The sequence below is a fragment of the Gastrolobium bilobum genome, unplaced genomic scaffold, assembly GCF_033153095.1.
Source record: "Gastrolobium bilobum isolate Gb01-03AN ecotype WA unplaced genomic scaffold, APGP_CSIRO_Gbil_v1 utg44884, whole genome shotgun sequence".
NCBI lineage: Eukaryota > Viridiplantae > Streptophyta > Magnoliopsida > Fabales > Fabaceae > Gastrolobium > Gastrolobium bilobum.
In genome coordinates, this window is record NW_026897767.1 from 352593 (window position 1) to 368947 (window position 16355).

Sequence of the window (16355 nt, forward strand, 5' to 3'; positions counted from 1 at the left end):
ACTCTTGTTTTCCTTGTTCTGTTTCATAAACTTAACCAACTCTAGTTTCACATATAATGTTTCACAAAAATGCAGGTTGAGTGTACCATACCTAAAGACGATGCCACGTTGCAATCTTATGTTGGGTTCACGATTCAACATGACAATGCCAGAGGCCCTATGAAAGGAGGAATTAGATACCATACCGAGGTTATTTATATTCTAACACACTGAGTTGCTATCAGATCTTTGTCAATGACAATAATTTGGTTATTTCTCTTAAATTTGTGTAAATAAATAATCAAGAGCTAAACACTCATATTTTAGGAAGCCACGAGTAATCAAATTTACCTCCACAATAGTTACAAACTTTCCGGCGATGATTGTTTCCCCTTTGCAGAAGATGTTATGTATTAAGAGAGACTATGGGAGAACATAGAAGAAAAGAGATACATTAATCTTCTCTTATTCAAATCAAAATCATCCCAAACTACTAAGAAAAGATCCACACAAAAAAATTGTAATAAGAGATGGGAGAACGTAGAAGAAAAAAGAGAAGAAATTTTTGAGATTTGGGGCTTAGGGCATGTGAAGAGGTTTAACAATATTTGTAAAAATTTTAACAAAATTGTTAATTTGAAATAATTATAAAGTATAGAGTTAATTGAAACAATTAAAAGTACAAGCGAGTAATTTAAAACATGGTCAAAGTTCAAGAGGATAACTTATATTTTAGCCTAAATAATTTTATAATTTTCTTTATGTGCCCATTTATTTATCAATTCATTTGCTATGTAAATTTCTTTTTTACAACTTTATTGAAATAATTTAAGACAAAAAAAAAACCATTTTGTTTCTTTTATTAATAGTAGATATATTACTGAATTTATAATTTAGTGAATGGTAGCATCGAATTTAAGATATAATCAGAAGAATAGAGTAAGTTATAAATGGCATTGTATAAGTAGGAGTAAGCGTTTTAAAAGTAATTAATGCCGGAATTCAATCAGCCTCAATGCCCAAACTTCGAAAATTTTCATCCCGCCAAGTCGCCAAGAGAGAAGTTGCATGGTTAAGCTAGTAATGATGGAAACACTTTGCACGGTTAATCTCCTTTGGTCCCATTTTAAACTTCCACTGAAATAGCATTTGCTTTAACCTAGGAATAAAATAACCTCTCCCCTCCTTATGTAGGGAAAAAAGGCCACACATGTTACGTGACTCCAAGGTTTAACAATGAAAATGCTCGAACTGGAAATGGAAACATTAAAGAATAAGATCACGAAACAATCAAGTCATTTACATGATGGATGACAAAATGAACAATGAGAACGGAAATCAAACTTCAAATAGACAACCCAATATATATTTTCAAAAGCATTTATAAGGAAAACAAAGTGACCAGCATACGGGATTTGTTATCTTCACTACATACAAAGTCATGCCATACATTGATATCTTTCCTCAGATAATCACAATGTTGAAATAACAAGATAAAAGGCCTCGGAGAATGGTGCTTATTTTCCACAGTGGCTGAACCCGCGACAAACAGAGAGGACTATTATGAGGACCAGTGCTACCAAAATTCCCAATACAATCAGCTTTATCTTCATGTTTTGCAGCCACATTTTTCGACGAATTGAGGTTCCGGAACTCCTGAAATCTTGTGCCTGAAAGAAAATATTTCTTTCCTCAAAAATGGAAAAATACAAACTCATGCTTCTACAATGCATAATCAAAGCTAAAATTGCAAACAGAAAAATGAAATCATATTGATTTCCTTTTGCTGTTGCAGGTCGGGGAGAAAAAGGGGAGGGGGGAGTGGATGTAATCAGGAGACTCGGTATGCCATCAAATACTAATAAAGCATACTGTAGGAGGCAACTACCATGTAGGTGTAAAATGCAGTGAAAATTCAGCATATGATGGTTTTTTTATTAAAATCTTTAAACTAAATATTAATTGATTTTAGACTCTGGTGTATAAAAAATTTCTTTATTAATAAGAGCGGATGTAAGTAGTGGGTGTCAGAGATGATAAACGTGAGGAATGTCCTTTCTACATTAGAAACCCAATACTTAGCATTCAATTAAAAAATGATAAAGCCACCAAAAGAGAGAAATCTCCATCATATAGTATAGATAAGATTTTTTGCATAAGTTCCAGTCTCCTTTGATGCAGACTACACTACAGAGGAAGATGCACTAACCTGGTGATGAAGGTTCTCAGTCTTGTCCACCAGAAGCTCTATCTTCTCCCCCCTGTCCAGAACCTACAATAAATAGTAAACGTGTCAATATAGTCTGATTATATGTCCTTGAGCATTGGACATCTAGATTCAATTAAAGGATAGGGCTGCCAAAAATTTGACTGCATTTTTCTTTTTTATTCTCTCAATACAAATAACTGGTGCAATCTCAGCTTATCTATAGCATATATAAATTATAACAAATATTGTAATGGCATTAAGAAGAAACCCAGAAAGTCACTCCTTTATATGTCAATGAAATGGCACAAAATTTCTTTTGCCTTCTAAAATATAGAGGAAATAACATTTGGGAGAAGTACAACAACTAACTGCAACAGATATATATTGGAAATCCAAAAAGCATAACTCAACCAAGTATAATAGACGTAGGAAACATAATATTGGAAGTCCAGGCGGAAGAGCATTTGAAACTAATTGAACATAGGCAGGCAGTGAAACTTGCCAGCATACAAACAACACCAAAAGTGAAGATTAAAACAAGAGTATTAGAGAAGAGGAAAAAATGGAAGACTACTAAAAGTGAACATAAATAAACATCAGGAATAAAATGGTATCTAATCTGATAAAAAAAAAAGATGAACAATGATGTATGTGATAAAACCTATTTGTGTATCACATTAACCTACAGAGATCTGAAAAGAGAAAGGGATGGATATGTATACACATCTCTGTAAAAAGCTTCAATTGAATTCTAGATAGAATAGAGAAAGAACCAATGATGTATCAAAGTATATGAAATGATCATGCTACTTCAATCAAGGCTTGTGTTTTCATGCTTATGCTTTGGACATGTGGTTAATTGGTTGTAGTGAAGACATGGTGATTTATATTGGTTCTTTCTTTGTAATTTGGAATGCTTGCATTGCATCTTTGTGATAATGATTACGTTTTGTTGTTGCAATAACTATTCTGTTTGTGTTTATGCATCCTATCATATGGTGCGCAATAACCCATGCTCAGCATATGCAACATAAATTGTCATAGTTGTTGGGTTGTTATACCATCCATTCCAATCTAATACTTAATTAGAATAACTCACTGCCATATTAAAGTAGTCTCTAAAGGAAAGCGCCATGATCATTTGGCCACCTATTTTTAGAACCAAATTTCCATATCCAATCCCCCTTCATTCTTAGGTTTGCAGCAAAACTCCCAATTAACAAGATCTCTTCTCTTATCAGCAGTACCAGATCAAAGATAACCCCAGATAATTTTCTCCATCCTTTGAGCCATTCCCATTGCAATACAAAAGAGTGAGATATAACAAAGGGATGCAACACAAACAAAAAGTAATTCTACTGCCCAAAAAATAGACAGCATCCTTCCAACTGTCCAAGCACTCTGAAATCTTGTGAATGACCCGATCCCAAAAGAAATAGGCCAAAGATTTCCATTCAAAGAAACTCCCAAGTAAGAAACAACAGCATGATTTGACAACCAGCCAGAGAAGCAGATGAAAGAACCTGCTCATCCAACTTCAAATCATAGTAGTCAATCCCAGATAGCTGAGCCCAAAAATCCACTTTTCCAAGGTGAACAAAATGCAAATAATTTATACTAAAACATTTAAATGCCTAAACAAAAAAGGGGTACTTAAATTTAAGACACGGCTGCATAGAGCAGGGGATGGAAACACTGTATGAGGCTAGAAACAAATAGAAATGAAATTAAGAAAAATAACATGAAAACATTTCATTGAGACTAAGCTCATGATGATTCTAGGGCAATAAACTCTAAGCAACTAAGAGAATAACACAACACGAAATCAGACAACTCAACATACATACTTATTTCAAATAGGTGAAGAATACTTAGCCAAATAACACAGTGAATAGAGGAGAGAAGGATAATATAGGGAAATGGCTAGAAAAACACTCGGTTGCCGACATTTGACCAGAAAATGTAAAGAGAGAAGTGAGGTGCAAACAGAGGAAGAATGTTCCAAACAGGAGAGAGCTGCCAGAAAAGGTCCAGTTGGCTGCCAGAAAATCAAAGGATATTCTGCTGGAAGTTTGAAACAGGAGGAGAGCTGAGTTTTCTTTGAAGCAACCAAGGTTTCTGATGGGCCTATAATAAATAATCCAAGCCCATTAGTATTTTAGAATTAGTATATATAGAAGTTTAGGGTGATGTTTCTGTTAGGCATGTATTCAGAATATTTGGAGTGGAGTTTTGGAAAGGATCTCTTGGGATCTCTTTGGCCTAGGTATATTGGCTTGAGAGTGAGTGAGGTCTTTTAGTGCGTATTTTTTGTATTTTCATGGTTGTATCTCCTGTATTGTTGTTAATAGAAGTGTTATTTTACTGTTAATTGTTGTTATTCTTGCTGTGAATTTCTGGGTTCCATCAATTTCTTACCCAAAAAACCCTCTTGATACAAAAAAACGATGACAAATTCCTAAAAAAATGAGGGGGGAACCCAAAAACGTGTGCAGAAAACAGGTTTTTAACTCCTGTACAGTGCAGCAGCCACAGCAACCGTGATCCAGCCATTATGCACACTATGCAAAAACGCAATGCAACGGAACTCCTGCAGCAGACTGTTGTCGCAACGTGCAGCTATTGCACATGATTAACTACTCCAAATAAATTAGCCTCACTACTATTAGCTAGCCTCAAAGATCTGAGGGACAGACTGAACATTCCCAAAGTAATGAAAGTATCTTCTCTGCTCTTCCAACATAGAGAATAGTTCATTTGCAAATTGAAAGACACCATTACCTTATCTTAAACAACTCCAATATCCTTGACTGCTACAAACTTCCCCTGAAAACAAGTGACTTTGACCATCAAATACTAAGGAGAACAAGAAAGCAGGATGAAGGTTCCCTTGCCTAATTCCCCGCTGTCCATGAAACCAGGCCTCAGGCTGATCATTCATAACCCAGAAAAAATAGCAGTAGAGAAACAACTAGCAGGCCCACTTTTTCCATCTAGTCTATTAACCAGAACACACTTGCTCATAGGCTTTCTCACAATCCAACGTCTATACAAGGCTGTATTTACTTTTCCTTCTAATATCATCAACTCTTCATTTTGTATCAAAACAGCATCTGATATCTGTCTTCTCGCAGTGGCAGCACTCAAATTTTATTAAATGCTTTCTGATCAACCTTCTTTGATCTGGCTGTTAAAACTGTCACAGATACTTAAAACCTCGACAGTATGTAGCCAACAAGGGAAATGCTTTCAATCTTAAAAGGGGAACAGAGAGCATATGGGGTTCGACTTCTCTTCACTCCTGCCCCCCTATACTCAGGCCCTCTTTTTTCCCAAACTACATGACCTAGCAATTCCAAGATCAATTAGCAATCCCATTTTCATTCTGTTTTGATATCACATATATGAATCATCATTTGCTATTACTTTTTTTAGGGAGAAGAAAATTGGAAATGTACCTGAAACACAGCTCGCAAATTTCTATAATCACTTCAGGTACAAAATGTAATGAAAACTAATATCTAAATGTAGTTATGCCAGATCAACATCGGACATGACTAAGCTGGACTTGTAGTAGTATCAATGCTTCACATCCACAATGCATGAACTTCATAAAGTATGAACTAAAAGAAATTTAAGTTCTTTATGTTCAATTTTGCTCAGAGATCCACTCTGTTCTGTTGCCTTAGAAATTTAAACACAACCACCACATTTATATTTTCTTCCGGAAAAAATTATTCTTGTAGATAATTACACTATTTGATCTCTTCAGTTTCTGTGGTATCATCCTCTTAAATTAATGCATCTAACTCGTGTGTCTTTACCTTCTCAATATTCTCCATCATGACACCTTTAACTTCAGAAACCTGAGCTTTCACCTTTGCAAGCTTGCTTATCTCTTCAGGATGATCAACACAATACTGCATATGTTCCTTCAACTTTGGCCTGTGGAAAGAGCCTAACACATCAGCTAAATTAACAATATAAATCCACCAGCTTAAACTTTTCAAGCTTACAACATAAACTTAATACCCAAATTCCTTTTTAAGGCCATTGGCAGGAGCTGTAGCAGCCTTTCCCCCACCATATTTTGACAGGAAATCATCCTTGACACGTTCTAGAAAGGCCATGGGCACCTGTCTTCCAATTGATTCATCTGCAACGATGCAATATGCTACAAAATCCCAAAAGTCAAGACATTTCCAAACAATACCAAACTTCAAAAATTTTAAGGTTAGCCTCAACAAAAGCAGTATCCATTGATAAAAATAGAACACATTACATATGTATATTCTTAAAAAGGCAACCACAACAAAACAGAAATGCAGGAATAATACCTAAGCTGGCTAAGAATAATGATACCCCGACTGAGTACAAATATATTCTTAAAGTGGCATGTGTTGATATTATTCTCTTGTTTCTTAATTTGTTCAATAAGTTTTCTATGTTGGAATTTCTATCATTCAGAAAACTTTAAGAGGTCTGAATCAAACTTAGCCCCATCCCAACCTCAAAACAAAATAAAAAGATTTACAGGAATAAATTACAAGAATAAACATAAATTAGTTTGGCCAATGAATAAAAACCCAAGATATATGATCCAGAAGCACATTTAGTATAGGTCACCAAATATGAAAGTTCACTGGCATTAAGAAGATCATCATTGAGCTAACAAAAAGAATTGACCCATGTGTACAGGTTTTCAGTTTTCACAGTCAAATAGTAAGCATACAAAAACTGAAAATATTACCAAGTCAGAGAACATCATCTACGAAATTTTCCTTCCCCTTAGTTTTCAACATATTCAATATTTATCCAGAAAGAAAAGCCAAATTTGCTTTCTCTTTTATCTTCCCTGATTTATAGCCATTAGTGCATACCAACAATGTCCAACATATGCTAGAATACGACTTGCTGCTTCCACCAATCCATGCAGAATATATAGCTTAAAAATATGAGAAACTGAAAAAGCTTAAAAAAAAAACCACACTAATCGATAATTTAAGGATTAAGTGGTCTAAGGCTTGCATCAATTTCCGCATAAATCTTTAGGGCACGAATAGAAAGGCTGGTTGTTCTGCTTCAATCTTAAAGCAACAATTAATGAAAAATGGGGTTTATCACCTACCCATATAAAACACAAATATGTGCAAGTGATAGACATGATGTACAAGCAACTTTGCTTTCAACATGATTTTGCTCTCGTTTAAGGGCTATAGCCTCCCAAGAGTATCATAAAAGAACTAGTGTAAGCAACAAAAGGCAACAAAACTATTAATCATGAAGATCGAATGTGTTTTAACTTTATAACCATCAGATCAAGGGGTTCAACTCACTGTCTTATCTAATAAGAAAACTCCTTCTGTTCACACCACAATCAGAAGAAATAACAAGAGAATATATGATATTATTTATCATTTCACTCCTTACGAAACATAAATCGACTCAAGGGAATTGAAGTGAAACATAGGAAACAGTTAGATCCAATGGTGAAAATAACATACTGTAGCCGTTGTCAACGAGGTAATTGAAGGTGTGGGCATCGCAGTTGTAGGTGAACTTGTTGTTGGTAGCAGGGAGCTTCTGAAGGCACTGAAAGGCGATGGAGTTGAAGTTTCCGGTGAATTCAGTGTAGTCGGCGAGGATCACCGTTCCACGAGAAACGAAGGCGTAGATCAGAGACTTCTGGTTCAGGTTATGCCCCATCGAGAATTCGAATTCAGTGTGTTGGTCGGGTTTAAGCTTTGGGGATTTTGGATTGGAACGAATAGAGAGATCTGAGAATAGTTCAAATGTTTGATTCTTTTGCTGAACTTGCACTCTCTCTCTCTCTCTCTATATCTCTCTTAGCTTTTTCCTAGAGAGAGAAACTAAGAAAGAAAAAAGAAGGAAGGAAGGTACAAAAGAGAAGGGGTTTGGGGTAGTTTTAAAAGCGGTGAGGGAGAGAAACCCAAAGACGGGGTTTGAAAGAGAGGTTTTAACTTAAAAAATTGGAAGAAGGAAATGAGAAGAAAAAAAGGAGATAAATTCAACAAAATAAGACGAAATTCGACTTGCTTACCCGGTTACCCACGACTGAATCCCATTTTTTGTTTTTTTTTGGTAAAAAATCCCATTTTTATTTGCATATTTTTGTTAATGTTTCTAAATAAGTTATCTAAATTCGTTCTTAAAATGATGCTGTTTTGAATTGAAAAATTAAAAAATTATAATAAAAAAGACTATTATAACCCTGAAATAAATTATAATTATTAAAGTATTTTTATTTTTATTTTTATTTTTATTTCAAAATTATATCATTTTGGACTCAATATAGATAACTTATCTACATCTGTCGAAAAAATGAACCTTTTATTTAAAGTTGTAAATGAAAATTTAAATTTAAACTAATACATGTCGTATTTATATGAGTAATTTATTTAAGTTTAGGTAAAATATTAATAGTATAAATTAAAAAGAAAAAAGTGTTTGTCATTTTAAATGACATAATTTTATGTCAGTTTTGATTATTTTTTACCTTCTTTCTTATTTATAAAATCAAGAAGAGAGAGAAAAATAAAGTATTGGGGAGAAGAGCAAAAATAAAAAAACTACCAAAACACATTAGTTTCTATTAAAATAATTTAAAATTGTGCTTTTTAAAATGACGAAGGATATATTTACCATCAAAAAAATTTATCACCTTTACAACTAACCTAATCACCGTTAATTTTCGTCAATCTAACGGTTATAATTTATGAAAATTAATAATTAATTAATAAATACGATCCAATAATTTTCAATAAATTATAACCGTTAAATTGACAGAAATTAACGGTGATTAGGTTAGTTGTAAATGTGATAAACTTTTTTGATGGTAAGTATATCCTTCCCTTTTTAAAATAATAAATATTTTTCAATTAAAAAATATTAAAGTTATAAAAAAAATACAAGATGAATTGAAGAGAACAATATTACAAATAGCATGTATAATTAATGGGCTTTAAGGCTCTCCAGCGACGCGAATGATTTCCCTTCTCCCGTTGACAGCAAACTATAATGGGACCCATCATTTTTTTTTAAATAAAATAAAAAACTAAACATAAAAATGATTCTGTATCTATGGCATAAGAATACACTTCTTCTGTGAAAGGAGAAGTGTTTTCCCCATAATTAATTCAAAAAAATTAATTTAAAATTTAAACAAATGCAAGATAATAATGATATGGGTTTTTAATTATACACGGAAAATTACATTAGGAAATAAAATTACTTTTTGTCTTAAAAAATTCACTTTCAAGAGAATTGATTATAACTTAATATATAAAGATAAATTACTAACTAAATGGGGCATAATTACTGGAAAATCATTTGAAGAGCTATTAATGGATGTCACATTAGGTAGAGGCTTGTATTTTGAATAGGGTCAAGTGGTAAACTAGACCCGTGCGAAGGCACACGACGATGGTAAATATTCTTATTGAATAGAATTAGTTCTCAATATAATTAAGGAGAAAATATTTGTGCAGTTACTGCAGATAAATTATTTGTATTTATTCTCAAAACGACGTCGTTTTGGTATTAAAATCTTAAAAAATTATAAATATAAAGACTATTGCAACTCTGAAATAAATTAAAATTATAAAAACACCATGATTTTCGTCCCAAAACAACGTCGTATTGGGCTTAATGTAGATAACTTATCTGCAGTAACCGCAGAAAAAACAAACCCTATAATCAATAGGAAAAGTATTTGTAATTTTAAATGATATAAAATTATGTCATTTTAAAATGATTTTTTTAATTTAAAATTTAAAGTAAAAAAAAAACCAACCACTTTCTCTCCTATGATTTTCATTTCTTGTGTCTATCTAACTCCTAAAATGACATAATTTATGTCATTTAAAATGACAAACATCAAACCCTTAATAAATTGCGATGATTATATTTTGCATTGAATAGAATTAGTTGTCGGTATAATTATAGGATTAGAATATATGAAACAGAATAATATTTCTGCAGTTATTGCAGATAAATTATCTGTATTTACTCCCAAAACGACATCGTTTTGGGATTGAAAAATTAAATAATTATAATTATAAAGACTATAATAACTCTGAAATAAATTAAAATTACAAAAACACTATGATTTATGTCCCAAAATGACGTCGTATTAGACGTACCGCAGAAAAAGCAAACCCTATATGAAATGCAGTTAATAGTTTACATTTGAAAACAGATAGACACTTCCATATTTTTCTATAATTTGATCTAATTAATTAATTTGCCAACAAAATTTTCTATAATTTTTTCTCTTTCTCTCCTACTATATAAGGGCACTTACTGTGACACAACTGAGCCCAATTAGTTTACATGTGAAAACGAAGGGACACTTCCATGTTTTTCTATAATTTGGTTTAATTTATTTTGCCAACAAATTTCAATTTTAATAGTTGTCATTTAAGATGAGTTGCTCATAGTGTGTTATCTAAGTTGGCATTTTGAATTTGCATGCTCCAACTCGATGGAGCGTATTAGAGGAACAAACATTGTTTTGAAAAATTTCCAAAAAAAAAAAAAAAAAAAAAACATTGTTTTGAAAATATTTTGCATTTAATGTATACGTAGTTATAAGAATAAAATTAGTTGTCAGCATAATTATCTAGTATGTTAATATTCTGCATTACATAAAATTAATTATCAGTGTAATTATCTAGTAATAGTATGATAATATTCTGCATTAAATAAAATTAATTGTGAACATAATTATAAGATTAGAACGTATAAAGGGCAGTTAATAGTTTACATATGAGATATAAATGCAGTTACTGTGACAAAATTGAGCTTGATTAGTTTAAGTCCAAAAATGAAATGGCACTACATTTTTTTTTTATAATTTGATTTAATTAATTTTGCCAACAAAATTTCAAACTTAATAGCTTAACACATCAGCTAAATTTAAAAAAAAAAAAATCAAGATAATAATGATATGGTTTTTTTTTTGTTACATATGATATGGGTTTTAAATTATACACGGAAAATTACATCTGGAAATAAAATCACTTTTTTTCTTAAAAAATCACTTTCAAAAGAATAATTGGCGCATAATTACTGGAAAATAATTTGAAAAGCTATTAATGGATGTCACATTAGGTAGAGGCTTGTAGTCTTTTTTTTTTTTTTGGTAGTCTAGAGGCTTGTATTTTGAATAAGGTAAATGATGACTAGCATGAAATTATTTTTTTAATTTTTAATTTTTTTAACAGTTGATCGATTATTTAATTAATTCGATTCCAACATATACAAGACCATTGTCCCAAAATTATTTTATCTATTTCTATGTTTGAATTAAAAAAAAAATTGAAATGATGGAATTAACTAAAAAATATTTCAATCACTCAATTTAGACAATGAGTTTACAACTCAGTTAGCATTTACCAAAGTCTTAGACAGCTAGGGGTCGTTTGGTACAGGATAAAAAAATTTCTACCGGGATCAAATATTTTCTTCGAAAAAAGTGAGAAACTTTTATATCGGGTAAGTTAAAAAAAATGGTTGGTAGGCCAAAATTTCATCGAAAAATTTGAATAAATTTTCCTAATGTTATGTTTGGATGATTGTAAAATATTGATGGGAAAGAGTACCAAAATTACAAAATAACCCTCATTCTTATGGGTTCTATGACAGACAGGAGCAAACAAAAAGAACCCCATAAAAAAAATGAGAGCACACGAAATGGAACAAGAAAGCAGCAAGATGTACAAAATCCATATGCAGAACAACAAAGACATGCTACCTTAAATTAGGTATCCTTCGAAGCTCGAATATGGCATCGCCAGCTTCTTCCTCAACACTATAAGGTCACAAAAATAAAAGAAAAAACTTTGTAAGACATAAGAAAATGAGGGTCATGAAGGAGAGCTTGTCATTCACCTACCAGCCACAACGTGACAATTTGTTCACAATTTCAGACTTCAAATTTTGTTTGGGACAATGTGTTTCTGCATACCACAGTTAAACTAAGGCATGTGGTATTTTTGTCTTGCAAATTTTAGTTGTCGTTCTCACCGCCTGACAAATAATTTTTACCATACTTTATGAGGGAAACTTTGATACGGAAACCATGTGTAAATATGGTTGATGGCAAAAAATGTCTCTCAATCAATTTTTAACTCTTCCACGTACCAAACATAGCCAACTTAATTTCCCCACCCAACTCTTATGGCAAAATATTTTTTTCCATCATACCAAACGCCCCCCTATGTTTAATATCAGAAGTTCAATCCTCGACCGGAGTAGGAATTCAATGTTCCTGAAACACTTTTGATTTGGTGGGACGGAGGAGAGAGAAAGAAAGAAAAAGCTAGGGAGAGAGAAAAGAAAAAAAAAATTATTTAATACAAATGTCATATTCTTAGTGGAGGGACCATAAAATCTCGAATCATATTAAATTTTCCCCCTCTACCGGCATGTTTTGTCCTGTTCCTCCGTACCTAAATTTTCACGCCTCTTATACCAATGCACACATCTTAGATGACCAAAAAATACCCAAATAGACATTATATTTTGAAAGTGTATTCATCAAACAATAGCATGTAATTTTAATCAATTTCATTTAATATTTTTATCATTATCCTAAATTATTCTTTTCTTAAAAGTGATTTATCATATTTATAATATTTTTGGTTTATCTTAAGTTAATCTGAATTAGGCAAAAATAATTTTTCTTTTTAATGTGTGTATAGAGAACACATTGTTAATCTGACGAAGAGCGATTAGGTTATAGAAATTCAGCCTGTATGCAAAGAAATTGAAAGTAACAGAGTATGCAATTCCTTATTCCATCGATATCACTATAGTTAATTGATTCGTGACTGAAATGTAAAAGTGTATGGCATGTCGATTGTGGACTCAAACGGACCATCGATATCTATGACATTTTTGGATACTTCAAGACGCATGGCAGAGACTCAAAAAAGGTTTAAATGTTGTTTTCCGTTGTGTTTTTAATTTCAATAATTAAATTCGTTGGATTATGATTATCATTTTATTGAGTTTGATATGAATATTTAAAATATTTTATGTTTCTTTGCAAATTGGATGGGTAATAAGTTTAATTTTTATTTTTTATTAAATTATTGAATATAAAATGTAACGTAACTACATAAAATAAAAATATTATTTAATATCAAAATGTGTCCTAACGTATCAAAATCTAATATTTTTTAGAATGAACGTATTGGAGTGTTGTGTCTCGTGTCGGTATCGATATTAGTGCAACATAACAAATAAAGGGTGGTCGGGTATGAAAAAATGACACATTCATTTACAAATTCGAACATGATCCGTTGCAAACAGACACGTTTTGCCGCCTTTCCTTTATATATATATATATATATATATATATATATATATATATATATAAGTCCTTACCGGGCGAAAGGCATAAAAGAATGAATACCAGGCGCAAGCTCAAGGCGAGACAGAACAGAGAGTACAGTAAGCGATCGAAAGCTGGATTCACAGGCAAACCAGACTGACTTACCACAGACAGTAGGGCAGAGAATTTCTTTTAAAAAAGGAAGAAAGAATCCAATCCGAAGAATAGCGTAGTATAGATGTGTCCTTGGGAATCCAATTTCCTTCTTCTCTTGGTATATATATATATATATATAGAGAGAGAGACAGGATCCTTCGACACTGGTGTCAAAGAAAAAGTTTGACACCTCATCTTCATCTGAGAGCCGTTAGATTAAAAAAGATCAACGACTCTGATTTGTAAGCATGTGACACCATTGATCTTTTTTAATCTAACGGCTCTCAGATGAGGTGTCAAACTTTTTCTTTGACACCGGTGTCAAAGGATCCTGCCTCATATATATATATATATATATATATATATATATATATATATATATATATATATATATAGGGGTAGAATATTCTTACACCGGTGTAAGAGTTAGAAGTCTTACACTCAATCTTGAACATTGATCCTCTTGTATTCAATGACTCACATTACTAAAAAATTTAAGCCCTTAGATATAAGTGGGATCAACGGACAATATTGAGAGTGTAACTTACACTGGTGTAAAATGATCCTGACCCATATATATAATGGTAACACTGAGATTGGTGACACGTTTTTCTTATTTATTTAATTTATTTCGTTTTGGCACCCTTACAATTGATATATAACAAGATACAACATAAAATGAAAAATACACCTAAGTGGTTGAGTTATAATTTTTTTTGTATGGTCAGTTATTTGATGACAAATGAACAACACTATAAATTTTGTCTTATCCATGTATCGTATAAAGCAAAATTTATTTTAATGCACTTTACATTATGCATACAATAAAAGCTGGGAAAATGAAGACGCAGGGGTTATTGCTTTTTTTCTTTTTATGCTATAGATAAATTGTATAACTTGGTTTAGATGATAACAAAATTTTTAAAAAGGTACGTGTTTGATTAAGGATGGAAAAGCATATTATTAAAAATTTATATTTAATTATAATTATCAAATATCTTATATTTTATTGTGATATTATATTTAGTTGGGATTTATCTATAATTTTATGTTGAGGAAAACTAATTCCTTGATCCGTGCTCTCTCTTTCTTCTTCTTCTTCTCTGTCTCCTCTCTCATTTCTCCTTCTCTATCTCTTTGAGCGGTCCACATGGACCAGATGCACTACAATTTGCTTCAGGTATAGAAGTAGATTATGTCGTAGCTTATACTGACCCAGCCTATTTTCCAAAAGTAAGGTGCCGATTTACTTGTTAGATCTTTTAAACTTACCTGACCAAAAACCTTATTTAAATGTGTACTTTATGATAAGTCTAACAGTCTTACTTTTAATTAAATTAACAGGTCTAATTCTTACGTTAACGGGTCTAAGCCTTTAAATAGGTCAATAAACATATGATTTCAATATATTATAATAAAAGTTCAATACAATAATATGTTATTTATATGGATTTTTTTTTTTTTGATAACATATTTATATGGATTTTATACCTCTGCAGTTGCTGCAAAGTTTTCTTTTCTACAGTTGCGACAAAGATACGGTGTGATCCATCATTTTTTTTAAAATAAAAAAACTGAAAATTTGGATGAGTGTGATATGACGGGAATATTTTTTATATTTACTTAAATGGCTTTTTGGATGAACCAAAACTTAACGAAATAAAATTTTAAAAAAGTTTTAGCCTAACTTATTTAGTAAATAGGCGTAGGTCAAACCAAACCTAATGTGGGTCAGGTTATGAGCCCTTTTAGGTTGTCTGATGTATTCCCACCTCTAATTATGATTTATCTATAATTTTTCTTTTTGAGTTTTAACTACGTACATTTTAAGAGTCTTGTGATGTTCAAATATTTTATAATATTGAGATTTCTTTTTCTCATATGGCATTTGAAATCCCAATACTGTGTCCTAAAGGAGTATTCTAGGTTTTAAACTCTGTCTAGAGAAATATTTTTCCTTAAAAAAGTATTTTATATTTTGTCTTAGTCAAAGAAGTAATATGTCATATAGAAGTACATTTAAGTACATTTAAGTTTATTGTTCTACACCTTTATTTAAATGTATACTATTTTTTTTTTTGGTGAGCTAAAGGGCAGAGCCCCATTATTTAAATGTTTATACTCCATTATAAAGCTAATGAGCCTACTTTAAATAAACTAACAAGCTTAATTCTTTACGTAGGCTATTGGGTCTAAGCCTTTAAATAGGTCTATAAGTACATGATTTTAATGTATTATAGTAAAAGTTCAATACAATGATAATAATAACATATTATTTATAGAGTTATACCCCATTTCGTCCCTAGCAATTTTCACGAGGCACATTTTAGTCCTGAACAATAAAAAGGCTCATTTTAGTCCATAATATTAGAAAAAAAGGGCCACGTTTTGCCCTTCTGTTAGTTGGCATCTGACGACCCAACTAACGGAGCACACGTGGACCGTTACTTTGCTGAGTCACAGTTAAGTATGCCAGCGTGGAAGTAATACGACATCGTTTTATGTCTTCTTAGAGTTTTGGACAACTGACCCTAGCATCAAAGGCCCTATTTGGTCCCTGACAAATTTATCGAGGCCCTATTTAGTCCTTAACACCACAAACCTTTCTAATCTTTAGACACTATCACATGTTGCTTTTTTATTTTTTCCGTC

The 16355-nt window shown here is 31.9% G+C and overlaps 1 pseudogene; it reads right to left on the reverse strand.

Moving 5' to 3' along the window:
• Nucleotides 1-1277: 1277 nt before the first annotated feature.
• On the reverse strand, nucleotides 1278-8123 carry LOC133310060 (vesicle-associated membrane protein 722-like; annotated as a pseudogene).
• Nucleotides 8124-16355: the final 8232 nt, after the last annotated feature.